This window comes from Martes martes (assembly GCF_963455335.1).
Source record: "Martes martes genome assembly, chromosome: 16".
Classification (NCBI taxonomy): domain Eukaryota; kingdom Metazoa; phylum Chordata; class Mammalia; order Carnivora; family Mustelidae; genus Martes; species Martes martes.
Window position 1 is genome coordinate 41,774,411 of NC_137904.1, and position 17,306 is coordinate 41,791,716.

The window sequence follows — 17,306 nt, forward strand, 5'->3', positions numbered from 1 at the left end:
ATCCCAGGACCCTGGGATCATGACCCGAGCCGAAGGCAGATGCTTAACGACTGAGCCACCCAGGCACCCTAAACATATATTCTTTAAAGAGAATGAGGAAGGGAAAATAACAGAGGTTTACAGTCTAGAAAATACCACAAGCAGAAGGACAGGACCGGCAAGGACTCACGTCCCTGGCAGTGAAATCAGGTGTCTCTTAGCAAGTCTGATTGCCCCTGATTTTGGCTGCTGCCTGGATTTATCTCATCCGTTGTCCTCCATGGCCAGTTTAAAGAGAATTCCCCTCTCGGGAGGTGTCCTGCTCAAGTGCCCCATTTCCTGCTGGCATAGTTAGAGTTGGAATTATCTCAGGGCTGAGCAATCAGAGGCCCCCATTTGCCAGGCTTGGGATTTCTCTAGTGATACAACTCCCTTAAATCCTAGTTGGCTGTCTGCCATTTCAATTCCTAGGGATGCCATGTGCAAGTAACCAATGCCAGAAATCTTGCCCAGTCATGAAACTTGATTCTGAGCCGGTCTCTTGTGGTTCGTCTCTTAGCAACAGGCTCTGACTATCCATCTAGGCCTTACGTTAAGGTTCTTCCTTGGTGTATGGACTTCTGGGGTTTATAGCATCCAAGGATGTTTATAGCATCCCTTCTGGACCGAGATCTTGAATTTCCTTTGGGAACCATCTCTGCCCATCCCCATTCTTTGCCAAGAGATTTAATCTGGGATTGCTTTCTGCCCCCACATCTAGAGGTATGTCAATCAGGATGTTCCCATCTACCCAACCGAAATGATCGTTCAGGGACGGACACATGATCTACAGCAGCCCCAATCAGAATAAATCACAGGACTGACTTTTGCTGAAAATGCTGGGACTTTTCTTGCTCTTTCTTCATGATATTGAATAAGGAAGCTTGTAGCTGCAGGAGCTCCTGTCAGCCAAGAGGGCTGTGGAGACTATGAGTTAAGTTACCCAAAGTAGCATAAAAGGTATGAGGTAGGATAAGACAAAGGTGGGGAAGATAAGGGGAAAAAAATAAACAGATTATGATTACAATGGGTTGTTTTCTCTGCCCCCTCCTAACTTTAGCATAGAAATAAAATTCAACTTTTGCAACTACATGTAGTACAGAATTATCTCTTGGTGGTCTTAGATCACTGATCACAAAGAGACTAGATGATCTTCTTTCTTAACAAAGCTGATTTTCCAATCTCCTCTGATGGTCCAGTTTAAAAAAAGGTTTTGTCATCTTGCAGCACCATACTGAAGACTGCCAGTTGTATATCACATTCAATATCTGTTATTTTTCTATCAAATCCCCAGTGACTTCAATACCACAGGGCAGTATCCACTTTACAAGGGCTGAACAGTACAGTAAAAACTGTAGCCTAAATCTCAGACAGGTCGGCAAAGACCGAGGTGGAGTCTAGACTTCCAACCTTGCCAGGCTATAAAGAGGTGACTGACTCTTCCGTTCTTCAGCCCACTGGACTGGTGTCAAGGCAAGGCTAAATATAAAGTCGGAAATTTCATCCCCACTGAGGGCAATCCCCACCCCCAACATAGACAGTGTCAGCGGAAACGATGTACAGAACCTGGACATTCACCTCCACCTGAAAGTAAGGAAGGGATTCCACCTCTTTCTTTGCCTGAGGAGTGTCAGAGGAAGCCAGATAAAACAGAAAGATTAAATAAGATCCAGCATGTCAGAACATAATACCCAAATGTAGAAATTTCAGTAGAAAGTCACTTGTCCTATCAAGAATGAGGTAGTTGTCAAACTGAATGGTAAAGGAAATCGGGGCACCCGGGTGGCTCAGTGGATTAGGCCTCTGCCTTTGGCTCAGGTCATGATCTCAGGGTCCTGGGATTGAGCCCCACATTGGGCTCTTTGCTCTGTCGGGAGCCTGCTTCCCCCTCCCCTGCCTGCCTCTCTGTCTACTTGTGATCTCTCTCTCTCTGTGTCAAATAAATAAATAAAATCTTTTAAAAAAAAGAAAAAGATGGGACGCCTAGGTGGCTCAGTTGGTTGAGCGTCTGCCTTCGGCTCGGGTCGTGGTCCCGGCGTCCTGGGATCAAATCCCGCATTGGGCTACTTGCTCAGCAGGGAGCCTTCTTCTCCCTCTGCCTCTGCCTGCCACTCTGCCTGCCTATGTTCTCTCTCTCGCTCTCTCGCTGATAAATAAATAAATAAATAAATAAATAAATAAATAAATTTTTTAAAAAAGAAAAGAAAAATAAAATCAATAGATGCCAACACAGATGACAGACATGTTAATATTATCTGACAAAGATTTTAAAGCAGCCATGGTAAAAAGAGCTCAACAAACACACTTGAGACAAATGAAAAAATAGATAAGTTCATTAAAGAAGTAGAAATGTTTCTTTTCTTTTTTCTTCTCTTTCTTTCTTTCTTTTTTTTTTTTTTGAGAAAGAGGGAGGGAGGGAGGGAGGGGCAGAGGGAGAGGGAGAGAGAAAAATCTTAAGCAGGCTCCACCCTCAGTGCTGAGCCTAATGTGGGGCTCAGCCTCATGACCCTGAGATCATGACCTAAGCTGAAATCAAGAGTCAGACACTTAACCAACTGAGCCACCTAGGCTCCCAAAGGAATAGTAAGTTTTAGCAAGAAATAGAAGATATTAAGAAGAACCAGATGGAAATTTTAGAACTGAGAAGTATAATAACAGAAATTTTAAGAACTCAGTGAATGCAGGGCACCTGGGTGGCTCAGTTGGTTAAGTGGCTGGTTATTGATTTCAGCTCAGGTCATGATCTCAGGGTCCTGGGATTGAGCCCCATGTGGGGTTCTTCTCTTGATGGGAAGTCTGAGGATCCTTTCTCTCCCTTTGCTCCTCCTCCTGCTCACACATATTCTTTCTCTAAAATATATATAAATAATTTTTTTTTTTAATAAGAAAGGGGCGCCTGGGTGGCTCAGTGGGTTAAAGCCTCTGCCTTCAGCTCATGTCATGATCTCAGGGTCCTGGGATCAAGCCCCGCATCGGGCTCTCTGCTCAGCAGGGAGCCTGCTTCCTCCTCTCTCTCTGCCTGCCTCTCTGCCTACTTGTGATCTCTGTCAAATAAATAAATAAAATCTTAAAAAAATAATAAAATAAAAAAATAAGAAAAAGTTAGGGGTGTCTGGGTGGCTCAGTAGGTTAAGCATCTGCCTTTGGCTCAGGTCATGATCCCAGGGTCCTGGGACTGAGCCCTGCACTGGGCTCCCTGCTCAGAGTGGGGGGTCTGCTTCTTCCTCTGCCTCTCCCTCTGGCTTATGAGCTCTCTCTCTTTTTCACTTACTCTCTCTCTCAAATAAATTAATAAAATCATTTAAAAATAAGAAAAAGTTACAGGATGCCTGGGTGGCTCAGTTGGTTAAGTGGCTGCGTTTGGCTCAGGTCATGATCCCAGCATCCTGGGATCAAGTCCCACATCGGGTTCCTTGCTCAGCAGGGATCCTGCTTCTCCCTCTGCCTCTGCCTGCTATTCTGTCTGCCGGTGCTCGCTCACGCTCTCTCTCTGACAAATAAACAAATAAATAAGAAAAAGTTAAAAAAAAAAAAAAACAACCCACAACTCCATGGATGCATTCAATAGCAAACTAGAAGAGATAGAGGAAAAATCAGTGAACTGGAAGATAGAAAAATAGAAATTGCCCAGCTGTAAAACAGAGAGAAAATAGACTAAAAACAAAAAACAAACAGAACCTCAGAGACCTGTGGGACTATAACAAAAGATCTAACACTCCTGTAATTGACGTCTCACCAAAAGAGGAGTAAGAAGGCAGGGATGAAAAAGTACATCAAGAAATAATAACTGAAAATATCCTAAATTTGGCAAAAGCCATAAACCTACAGATTCAAGAAGCTGAGGGAACTCCAAATAGGGAAACTCAAAGAAATCCACACCCTGACACATCACAGTCAAATTTCTGAAAACCAGACAAAGAAAGTCTTGAAAGCAGTGAGAGGGAAATGGCATCTTTCCTACAGGGGGAAAACAATTCAAATGGCAGTGGATTTCCCATGAGGAGCCATAAAGTCCAAAAGGAAATGTTACATTTTCCAAGTGCTGAAAGAAAAGAACTGTCAGCCCAGAACCTTATTTGTCAGCAAAAATATCATTTAAGAATAAGGAGGAACTCAAAACATTCTCAGATTTAAAAAACTAAGAGAATTTGTTACCAGCAGACCTACCCTAAAAAACAAAAACAAAAACAAAAACAAAAAAGACTAAGAGAAATTCTCTAAATATAAAGAAAACTCTAAAAGAAATAATTTTGGAACATCAAGAAGGAAGAACATAATAAGGAAAAATACGAGTAAATTCAATAAACTTTTCTTCTCTGCTTGAGTTTTCTAAATTATGTTTGATTGTTGAAGCAAAAATTATAACACTATCTGATGTGGTTTTATCTATTTTTTTAAAAGATTTTATTTATTTATTTGTTTATTTATTTATTATTTATTTATTTCACAAGTAGGCAGAGAGGTGGGCAGAGAGAGAGGAGGAAGCAGGCTCCCTGCTAAACAGAGAGCCTGATGTGGGGCTCGATCCCAGGACCCTGGAATCATGGCCCGAGCCAAAGGCAGAGGCTTTAACTCACTGAGCCACCCAGGCACCCCCCAAACACCCAACTCTTGATCTCAGCTCAGTTCTTCATTTCAGGGTTGTGAATCCAAGCCCTGTGTTGGGCTCCATGCTGGATGTGGAGTCTACTTCAAATAAGCAAATAAACAAACAAGCAAACATAGAAGAAATATTTAAGACAGTTATACTAAAAATGGGGAGAGTAAAAAAACATAAGGGTAGATAAGGTTTCTATATTTCATTCTAACTGGTAAAATAACACTAACTTTAAGACCATTAAAAGATATACATAACGTGTGGACACCTGGGTGGCTCAGTCAGTTAAGCATCTGCTTTCAGATCAGGTCATGATCCCAGGGTCCTGCGATTGAGTCCCACATCAGTCTTCTTGCTCAGCAGGGAGCTTGCTTCTCCCTCTGCCTGGCTCTCTCTCTGACAGATAAATAAATAAAATCTTTTAAAAAAGATATACATAATGTATAATGTAATAATTAGAGCAACTACGAAAATAAACTATACAAACTGATATGCTTAAAAACACAATAGATGAGGTGGCTCAGTCAGTTAGGTGTCTGCCTTTGGCTCAGGTCATGATCTCCGGGATCATGTGGGATCCCGGAATGAGCCCCACATCAGGCTCCCTGCTCAGTGGGGAGTCTGCTTCTCTCTCACCCTGTGCCCCTCCCCTGCTCATTATCTCTCTCTCTCTCTCAAATGAGTAAATAAAATCCTTAAAAAAAATAGTTTATTAATGGGACGCCTGGGTGGCTCAGTTGGTTAAGCTGCTGCCTTCAGCTCAGGTCATGATCCTGGGGTCCTGGGATCGAGTCCCACATCGGGCTCCTTGCTAGGCAGGGAGCCTGCTTATCTCTCTGCCTCTGACAGCCGCTCTGCCTGCTTGTGCGCTTGTTCTCTCTGTCTCTGACAAATAAATAAATAAAATCTTTTTTAAAAAAATAGTTTATTAGGGCACCTGGGTGGCTCAGTGGGTTAAGCCTCTGCCTTCAGCCCAGGTCATGATCTCAGGGTCCTGGGATCGAGTCCCACATCGGGCTCTCTGCTCTGCAGGGAGCCTGCTTCCTCCTCTCTCTCTGCCTGCTTGTGATCTCTATCAAATAAATAAATAAAATCTTAAAAAAATAGTTTATTAAAAAACCACTATAGAGAAATCAAAATGGAATTTTTAAAAAGATTTTGTTTAGGGGCACCTGGGTGGCTCAGTGGGTTAAAGCCTCTCTCTTTGGCTCAGGTCATGATCCCAGGGTCCTGGGATGGAGCCCTGCATCGGGCTCTCTGCTCGGCAGGGAGCCTGCTTCTTCCTCTCTCTCTGCCTACTTGTGATCTGTCTGTCAAATAAATAAAATCTTAAAAAAAAAAAAAAGATTTTGTTTATTTATTTGACATAGATCACAAGTAGGCAGAGAGGCAGGCAGAGAGAGGGGAGGGGGAGAAGCAGGCTCCCTCCTGAGCAGAGAGCCTGATGCAGGGCTCAATCCCAGGATCCTGGAATCATGACCTGAGCCAAAGGCAGAGGCTTTAACCCAGAGCCACCCAGGCATCCCTCAAAATGGAATTCTAAAAGTATATTCAAGTAACCTCCAGGAAAGCAGAAAAAAGAAAACAAAAATGAAAAACAGAAAGAACAATCCTCTAACAAAAAATAAAATGGGAGATTTAATCCATGACATATCAGTAATCGTATTAAAAATAAATGGCATAAATACACCAATTTAAAGGCAGAGATTGGCAGGGTGGATGAAAAAAATATGACCCAACTATATACTGTCTACAAGAAATTCACTTAAAATATATTATTATTGGCAGGTTGAAAATAAAAGGATGGAAAAATATAAATCATGCGAACATGAGGGGCACCTGGGTGGCTCTGTTGGTTGGGCGACTGCCTCAGCTCAGGTTGTGATCCCAGAGTCCCAGGATCGAGTCCTACATTGGGCTCCTGGCTCCACGGGGAGTCTGCTTCTCCCTCTGACCTTCTCCCTTCTCATGCTCTCTCTTACTCACTCTATCTCTCAAATAAATAAATAAAATCTCTTTAAAAAGTCATGCAAACATGAAAAGAAATCAGAAGTGGCTGTATTAATATCTTAAAGTAGACTTCATTTTTTAAAAATATTTTATTTATTTATTTATTTGACAAAGAGAGCAGGAGAGCACAGGCAGGGGGAGTGGCAGAGGGAGAGGGAAAAGCAGGCCCCCTGCAGAGTGGGGATCGGGATTGGAGGCTTGATCCTAGGATCCTGGAATCATGACCTGAGACGAAGGCAGATGCTCAACCAACTGAGCCACCCAGGTACCCCAGAACTGGTTCTTTGAAAAGATAAATAAAATTAACAAAACTCTAGCAAGAGAAAAAAAAAACTCAAATTACTGATATTAGGAACAAAACAAAGGATATTACTATAGACAATGCAGACATTAAAAGTATAATACAGAATACTATGAATAACTCTACACACATAAATTTGATAACATAGGTAAACTGGACTGAGTCCTCAAAAAAAAAAATCTACAACTAGCCCAATATAAAATAGGAAATTTAAATTGACCTACAACAATTAAGTTAAATTTATAATATTAAAACTTCCAAAATGAAATCTCCAAGCCAGGTCATTTCACTAGAGCATTCTATCAAAAATTCAAAGAGGGGCACCTGGGTGGCTCGGTGGGTTAAAGCCTCTGCCTTCGGCTCAAGACATGATCCCAGGGTCCTGGGATCGAGCCCCGCATTGGGCTCTCTGCTTGGCAGGAAGCCTGCTTTCCCCTCTCTCTCTCTCTGCCTGTCTCTCTACCTACTTGTGATCTCTGTCTGTCAAATAAATAAATAAGATCTAGAAAAAAAATTAAAATAAAAAAAATTCAATGAATTTCAAATAAATAAATAAAATCTTTTAAAAGGCGGGGGGGGCGCCTGGGTGGCTCAGTGGGTTAAAGCCTCTGCCTTCAGCTCAGGTCGTGATCCCAAGGTCCTGGGACCGAGCCCTGCATCGGGCTCTCTGCTCAGCAGGGGGCCTGCTTCCCTTCCTCTCTCTCTGCCTGCCTCTCTGCCTACCTGTGATCTCTGTCTGTCAAATAAATAAATAAAATCTTATAAAAATTTTTTTTGAATTCAAAGACTTTAAAAAAATTCAAAGAATTAATATCAATTTCATACAATCTCTTCCAGAACATAGGAGGAAACACTTTTCAATTCATTTTAAGCAAATATATCAGTAATTACACTAAATTTAAATGGCCTACATACATCAATTAAAAGACAGGGATTACAAAAGAGACTGAAAAAATATGATCCATTTATATGCTGTCTCCAAGAGATTCATGTTAGATAAGGACAGAAAGAGATTGATGTGAAAGGATGGAAAAAAAAAATTCCATGCAAACAGTAAGCAAAAGAGAGCTGGTGTGGCTATATTATTGTCAAAGTAGATTTTAAACTGTTTTATTGGTTTATAAGAGACAAAGAACATTATATACTGATAAAAGTTTCAATAACAATAATAAACACATACACACAAAGGTGCCTGGGTGGCAGCTCAGCCGTTAAACATCTGACTTTGGCTCAGGTCATGATCCCAGGGTCCTGGGATGGAGCCCCGGTTTAGGCTCCCTGCTCAGCCAGAAGCCTGCTTCTCCCTCTCCCACTCCCCTTGCTTGTGTTCCCTCTCTCGCTGTCTCTCTCTCTGTCAAATAAGTAAATTATTTAAAAATAAATAAACACATGCACACCTAATAACAGAGCTCTCCAAATATATGAATGAAAAATTGACAGCAATAGTTGTCTGGGTAATGCTCAGGGGTTAAGGAGGTGGTGGTATCTGGAAAGGAGTGAGAAGGTCTATAAAAGGGCATCATGAGGGATCCTTGTGGTCATGGAAATGTTCTGTCTTTTGACTGCATTAATGTTGATATTCAAGCTGTAATATTGTATTATAGTTTTGCCAGTGTGCCAGTACAAGAACTGGGAGAAGAGTATATGAAATGCCTCTATGATTTCTTACAATGGCATATGAATCTATAATTATTTCAAAGTAAAGTATTTCCTTTTAAAAGTGTATTATTGGCATAGTAATAGGCAAATAGATGAACAAAGGGAGAAAATATCTAGAAAGATATGCATGTATACCTTGGAATTTAACATATGATAATGATGACATTCAAGTGGGGAACTAGTGGACTAGTTAGGTAAATGTGAATAGGGACTTAATATGGGAACATACTAGGAATTACTGTTGATTTTGTTAGGTTTGATAATGACACTGTGGCTATGTAAGGAAATGTCATTCTTTTTAAAGATTTTATTTTTAAGTAATCTCTAACTGAATGTGGGGCTCAAACTTACAACCCTGAGACCAAGAGTTGCATGTTCTACCAACTGAGCCAGACAGGTTCCCCCCAGGATATCCTTATTTGTAAGAGATGCAGACCACAATTTTTGGAGGTGAAATATCATGAATTTCATAATTAACTTTACAATACACCTGGTGGTGGTCCTCACCACCAAGCTAGAAGCTTCACTTTCTCTCATCTTTAACTCTCTGATCAGGAATTGGCCATAAGCGAAGCTTTACAAGCTTTTGCTACTCATAAGGAGCCTGCACTTTAATACTTCACTAAGACCTAGGAATGACAGGATCAACCTTCTCACAGATCAGAAAATAATTTCCACAGGGACAAAAGGAGGATGTGGTCTCTGTCTCCCCACCCTAACCCACTTCTACAACCTTTCACCTTGTTTCCTAATCACCTGATATTACTTTGGGGTGAGCTGGATATACATCCTCCCACTATAGGAACTGAATGGGCAGCGTTTTCTTCATCCACTTACTCACAATGATGTGATTTGCTTATTATGACTGGGATTGGATGTCTTAATCAGAGTTTCCTTAGTAGTCCCAGACTCCCACTCCAAACTAAAGGAAAACTGTTAACACGTGGTTGTGGCTCAGCCAACAAAGAGAGGAAGTTTAGTAGGAACTTAAGAGGAACTGGAACCAGGAAGTTCTTCCTCACTCTCACTCTCGCTCTTGCTATCACTCCCTCCCTCTCTCGTATTTTATTAATTTTTCTCTTCACACATCTTCTGCTCCTGCCCCACACACTCATTCTCTGCTTCTTCATATATTTGGCTGCTCTGTTGCACCACAGTTTATACAACCCAAACTCAAGTGATATCCCAAACTAATGACTCTTTTTTTAAAGATTCTTTTTTTTAAAATTATTTATTTATTTATTTATTAGAGAGAGAGAGAGAGAGAGAGTACAATCAGGGGGAGTGGCACTATAAGATCCAAAAGAAAATTCCAGGGAATTATCATCAAAGAGATTTAAAAAAAAAAGAAATCCTTAAAAGAGATACAAAAATATAGGCCAGGATTAAGGGGAGATAGATGAGATAATGTGGGGTTGAAAAGAAAAGTAGGGGCGCCTAGGTGGCTCAGTAGGTTAAAGCCTCTGCCTTCAGCTCGGGTGGTGATCTCAGGGTCCTGGGACCGAGCCCCACATCGGGCTCTCTGCTCAGCAGGGAGCCTGCTTCCTCCTCTCTCTCTGCCTGCCTCTCTGCCTACCTGTGATCTCTGTCTGTCAAATAAATAAATAAAAATCTTTAAAAAAAAAGAAAAGAAAAGCATGTGACTCTTAATATCAGCATAGTGAGTTCAAGCCTCACATTGGGTGTAGAGATTACTTAAATAAACAAAACTTTTTAAAAAAATGATACTTGTCATATAAGGATATGAGCATAGGCAGCTGTGTTTTCTTAGATATTTCCTGAAATAATTTCTGTGTCCCACTTTCCTACTTGGAAAAACCATTGGTAATTTAAGTAAAGTAACTCATACAAGATGGGTTTGGCTGAGTCTGAGAAAAGATTAAACTAGTGCTTAATCTAGTTTTACATCTTAACCCTAGCAGTTACTTTTAACCCAGCTATTTATAACTCCTGTTATTATTAGTTCTTAAAAACAACATTTAAGACATAGTTATAACCATTGACACTCACAAGGCATTCATGTAAATCATAAGTACAGGCATTTAAACTTCTGGATCACTGTCTCCTTAGAAATTAGTCTTCAATCATCCCCAAGTTAATATTCCATTACTAAGATAAATTTGGAATTCTTTCCTAGAGCACAGAATGTAAGTTTTAAAAGATGAAAGGAAAGAAATAGAAAGAGAACAAAGGGTAGAGATCAAGCCAAAGAATTACACATGTCCCTGAAAAATAAATACTAACTGGATAAGAGGTAATCAGAGGCAAAATTAAATAAAATTTTCCTAAAATGGGGAGGGAGGAAGGCCAACTTCTGAAGGCTGAAAAATTTTACAAGCTTTCATTCAAAATCAATGAAGAGTATTTCGTTTAAATTTTGTATATTGGTTGCAAACATAATAATATAGCGATTTTCTTAATATATGGAACCACAGAAACAAAGAGAGGAAAAAAGAAGCAGACAACAAATTTCAACAAATTTTTGGGCTATAGGAGGCAGATAGAGGAGTAGTATCCGATTAAGGAAGATGGAACAACAACTTAAAATGTAGCTACACCCAGAAATGCCTACAATCAGGACTAGCAGTAGGTGATTTACCACCAATTAACTCATAAGAAGCTCAGGACTTGGGAGTGTCAGGCACAGTAGCAGGTGGAGTCAAGGCATAGTGCTGAAAATTCATGGGTTGGCTAAAAGTCTGAAATTATGGTGCCCATGACCACTTCCTACCCCGAAGAAGCACATATGTCCTAAAAGAATAGTATTATTCTCTGAAGAAAATGAGAACAGACACAGGACTTGTGTATGCCAAAGACAGTGGCTGAGAAAGTGAGTCAAAGCTGAACGCAGAAAGTGTGTAAAAGAAAAAATTGGACCCCAATTTCTCTTTTCACATCTCATTCTTAGAATGCTATCAGCTGGGGCGCCTGGGTGGCTCAGTGGGTTAAGCCTCTGCCTTTGGCTCAGGTCATGATCTCAGGGTCCTGGAATCAAGCCCCACATCAGGGTCTCAGCTCGGTGGGAAGCCTGCTTCCTCCTCTCTCTCTGCCTGCCTTTCTGTCTACTTGTGATCTCTCTCTCTGTCAAATAAATAAATAAAATATTAAAAAAAAGAATGCTATCAGCCAGGGAAAAGTTGAAAGAGAATTTAGGAGACGTGAATAATATCTTAGGAGAAAAGACTTCTGTACAGCCCTCTTAGGCTTCATGGCGAGGGCCTCAACCTAATAAACCAGCTCCCAGTGGTGTGGCAATAAATGTTTAACAACCAGCAATCTTGGAGGAAGTGTGCCCTCACTTGTAGCATTTGCTGATGTGCATCAAAACGTCCATGGACAATGTCAATCTACCAACAGGATGTCACTGAATGCAGAACTGGGAGACAAGTGCACATTTAGCTTTTGCAAGCTGGTGTTAGCCAGCTCCAGCCCACCATTGACAGTTCCCCCATCTGATCATCCTTTCATGTTATCTGAAGTGAAGCTCACTGTTGATTAATCCCTCCCCCCTAGACACATACAAGAGTTTTTGTGTAAGCTTTAGTGCCTTGTTCTTTTTAATAATAATAAAAGATAATTATATTATTATATTATTTAATTTATTATATTTATAAATTTATAATTTATTTTATTATATTTTATTATATATTTAATTAATTATATATTTCTTCTTATTATTATTATTATTATGTTTTTTTTCTGAAACATGAACAGTCAAGGATCACCAAATATTTGAGCAAAACCTCCAATATGAAAGAATCTAAATAAGCAGAAAAATAATTTGGAAAACAGAGATACTGAAAGAAGCAAAAGAAAAACTCCCTCTTCCAATGAATATACTTTGAGATATGAGAAGATCTTTCATCCATGAACAAGTATAACAACATTTGGAGAACAAGAAAGAATTCTTGGAATTGAAAGCAAGATAAGAGAAATTTAAAAGTCAATAACAGAATCAAGAGAATCAGCAAAAGGTATCTACCATGTGATTAAAAAGAGTTGCCTAGTTCAGTTGATAAAGCATGTGATTCTTGATCTCAGGGTCTTGAGTTCAAGCCCCATGTTGGGCATGGAGTCTATTTAAAAAAAAAAAAAAAAAAGACTTGAGGGAAAAAAGAATGAATGAAAGGGAAACTTTCTATGAATGAAGAACAGAGTCTCTGAATTGATAGATCTCATTCAGTGCCCCAGAATTATAGATGGGGGAAAAGTATTTCAGACCAAGTCATATAATCAAAAATGTTCAAAATACTAGAGTTAAGGAGAGGATCCAAAAATATAACACAAAGGGGCTCCTGGGTGGCTCAGTGGGTTGAAGCCCCTGCCTTTGGCTCGGGTCATGATCTCAGGGTCCTGGGATCGAGCCCCGCATCGGGCTCTCTGCTCAGCAGGGATCCTGCTTCCTCCTCTCTCTCTGCCTGCCTCTCCACCTACTTGTGATCTCTCCGTTAAATAAATAAATAAAATCTTAAAAAAAAAAAAAGGTCAAGTATTGGCAAGGACATTAAAAAAACACTAAAAAAATAAAAAAATATAACACAAAGAATCATTAATCACCATGATATCAGACTTTTTAAGTGCAATACTGAAAATTAAAATGGGGAAATGGACAAAGGAGAAATGCCTTGAAAATTCCACACACAAAAAAATGATTTCCAACCAAAGTTTTATACCCAGTCAAGCTATCAATCAAATGTATAAGTGAAATATAGACATTTTCGGGCATGTTATAAACTCAGACATTTTACCTCCTGTGTACCAGAAAGCTCCTTCAGAAAAATAAAAGAACAGGGGCATCTGGGTGGCTCAGTTGGTTAAGTGACTACCTTCTGCTAGGGTCATGATCCTGGAGTTCCAGGATGGAGTCCTGCATCAGGCTCCCTGCTCAGCAGGGAATCTGCTTCTCCCTCTGACCTTCCCTTCTCATGCTCTCTCTCTCTCATTCTCTCTCTCTCAGATAAAGAAAAAAAAAATCTTTAAAAAAATAAAGAAAAATAAAAGAACAAACAAATAAAAAGATGTGTTCCGGGATACAGGAGATACAACACAAGAGAGACATGAAGGGAATCCCCAGATTGATGGTGAAGGAAAAAAATCCTGGGATAATGGCTAGGCAATACATCCCATGGCTATCATCTAGCAGAAAAATTATTTCCCCTCTTCTTGTGTATGTGCTGGCTTTGACCAATAGAATGTAGTGAGAGTGATGCAGTTTCAGTTCCAGACCTACCCTTGGAGGCCTGGAAGCTTCTCTCTCACTCTTTTGGAGCCCTGAGCCAAGAAGTTTGACTACAGTGCTAGAGGGTTAAGTCCAGTCATAATTTGGTGTTCTCCATCTGTTGAATTAGACAGTTAGAGAAAGTGGAAGAAAGTTTCCCCAAGTTAGTCTTACTAACTTACAACTAACAACTTACTAACTTAAAACTAACTTCAAACTCAAACGTGACCCTAGAAAGACCACCAAGTATGCAAGAAGACAAATCCACTATGAGCGATAGTCAGAAAACTCAACATATTAGAGAACACTCCTACCACACCCTCCACAAACACCCTTCATTATTATCTGGAATTGTCAAATACAAATACAAATTCACTGTGTATAGAATTTTTACAGAAATAAAGAATGCACTTAGAAGGGAAAACATGCAACAGGGAATCATCAGGATCATACAATTTGCAAAAATAGAACTCAGAGAAATGTAAAGCATTGGGCACCTGGCTGACTCAGTCAGAAGAGCATGCAACTCTTGATCTCAGGGTTGTGAGTTTGAGGCCACATTGGATGTAGAGATTACTTAAAAATAATAAAAATTTAAAAACTAAAAAATAAGTGTGAAGCATAACATTAAAAAAACTTAATGGAGATGTATAAAATAACGATGAGAAATACCTTGTAAACTATGAAAAGAAATTTCAATGAGTGGGCTAATCAGCATATTAGATACCGTTGAAAGTAGAATTAAACTAAGAGATATATCTCAAGAATTTATTCAGGGGGCGCCTGGGTGTCTCAGCGGGTTACTCTGTCTTCGGCTCAGGTCATGATCCCAGAATCCTGGGATTGAGCCCCACATCGGGCTCTCTGCTCAGTGGAGAGCCTGCTTCCCCCCACTCCTCTGCCTGACTCTCTGCCTACTTGTGATCTCTGTCTGTCAAATGGATAAATAAAATCTTTTTTAAAAAAAAGGATTTATTCAGAATGCAGTGGAGAGGCAAGAAGAAAAAACCTAAGAGAGTTGAGACATGAATAATAATAGAATGAGAATGTCTGACATCCATCTGATTGGAGTCCCAAAGGGTGAAATTGGAGAGAATGGAAAGAAGTAATGTTTAAAGATGGGGTGCCTGGGTGGCTCAGTGGGTTAAGAGTCTGCCTTTGGGTCGGGTCATGGTCTCAGGGTCCTGGGATCAAGCCCCGCATCAAGCTCTCTGCTTGGTGGGGAGCCTGCTTCCCCCTCTCTCTCTGCCTATCTCTCTGCCTACTCGTGATCTCTCTCTCTATGTCAAATAATTAAATAAAATCTTTTTAAAAAATAAAGAAAATAAAGAAATAATGATTGGGAAATTTCAGAATTAATGAAAACTATGAATATACAGATTCAAGAAGCAAAACATATCCCAAATATGATCAAGAAAAAATAAATTCATACCTTGTCACATCATAACAAATCTGTTGCACATCAAATATATCTAGAAGATCTGGAAAGCAGAAATAAAAAGACAGATGACCTACAAAAGAATGATAATTAGAGTAGCAGCAGATTTCACAACAACAGAAGCCAGAAAATGGTGGAATAGCTTCTATAAAATAAGAAAAAATTACTATCCACTTAAAATTGTTTACTCAGCAAAATACTATCCAATAACAAGGGGAAAAATAATAATTTTTGTAAGAAACAAGCTTACAAGGAATTTACAAAGAGACCATCTCATAAAAAGTTACAAAGTATTTAGTTTAAGATGTAGGAAAGTGATCCCAGAAAAAACAGAGGTAGAAATGCAAAAAGGAATAGTGAACAAAGAGAATGATGATATAAAGTTAAACCCAAGCAACTACTAACTAAACAAAGTAATACAGGAGTATAAGCTATGGGGATTAAAGAAGAACTGAAGGGGTGCCCGGCTGGCTCAGTTAATAGAGCATGCAGCTATTGATCTCAGGTTCGTGAGTTTGAGTCCCGTGATGGGCATAGAGCTTACTTTAAAAATACAGAGAGAGGGGCGCCTGGGTGGCTCAGTGGGTTGAGCCTCTGCCTTCAGCTCAGGTCATGGTCCCGGAGCTATGGGATCAAGCCCCGTGTGGGGCTCTCTGCTTGGCAGGGAGCCTGCTTCCTTTCCTCTCTCTCTGCCTGCTTCTCTGCCTACTTGTGATCTCTGTCAAATAAATAAATAAAATCTTTAAAAGAAAATAGAGAGTGGCTCTTGGGTGGCTCAGTGGGTTAAGCCTCTGCCTTCGGTTCAGGTCATGATCTCAGGGTCCTGGGATCCAGCCCCGCATCGGGCTCTCTGCTCAGTGGGGAGCCTGCTTCCCCCTTTCTCTCCGTCTACCTATGCCTACTTGTGATCTCTCTCTCTCTCTGTCAAATAAATAAATAAAATCTTTTTTAAAAAAGATATATTTTAGTATTTTGCATTTTACCTTTTCAGTAAATGGTACATTGAATATTGGACAAGTAATAGTAATGAACCTTTATGAGTCAAATAACAAAGCATCAAAACATATGCCCCCACACTTCTGGAAAAAGTGAAGTGTGTAAGGACACCTCCCTTCACTTATAGCTAATGAAGGGAACCAAAACCATTTAAAGACAGTGGGGAATGGGGTGCCAGGTTGGCTGGTCCAGTCGGAAGAGCACGGAACTCTTTTTTTTTTTTTTTTTTTTTATTTGACAGAGATCACAAGTAAGGAGAGAGGCAGGTAGAGAGAGAGGAAGGGAAGCAGGCTCCCTGTTGAGTAGAGAGCCCCATGCGGGGCTCAATCCCAGGACCCTGAGATCATGACCTGAGCTGAAGGCAGAGGCTTTAACCCACTGAGCCACCCAGGCGCCCCCTCTTTTTTTTTTTTAATTTAAGATTTTATTTATTTATTTGGCAGAGAGAGAGATATCACAAGTAGGCAGAGAGAGAGGGAGGGGAAGCAGGCTCCCTGCTGAGCAGAGAGCCCGATTCAGGGCTTGATCCCAGGACCCCAGGATCATGACCTGAGCTAAAGGCAGAGGCTTTACCCACTGAGCCACCCAGGCACCCCAAGCATGGAATTCTTGATCTCAGGGTCAGACTCGAACTCATTCAAGCCCCACTTGGGTGTTGGGTGTAGAGATTACTAAAGATAAGTAAATAAATAAACTTAAAAACTCGAAAATAAAACAGAGGGAGAGAGGAGTGCTGTGATTACAGACAACAGTTCCCAAGGTCTAATTTAAAACCAATACTTATAACCCAAGAGTGACCACCAAAGGCCAAAGGCATGGGGCTGGGAGGAATTACTGCATTCACAGAGTGCAGCCTAACAGAACTCCTAATGCTTACAAAATTATGAGCTTCCAAATCCAGGGAGGGTGGAACCAAATATGTCTTCCTGTCTGTTCCTTCTTCTGACTTGAAAGTGGCCTCTGGAGAGAGACCAAGAAAGGAGGGAATGTGAACTGTGATAGAAATGAAGTTTTCCAAGCTCCAGCAGAAGTGAGAAAATACCCCAGGGCCCATGAGGACAAGCCCCCT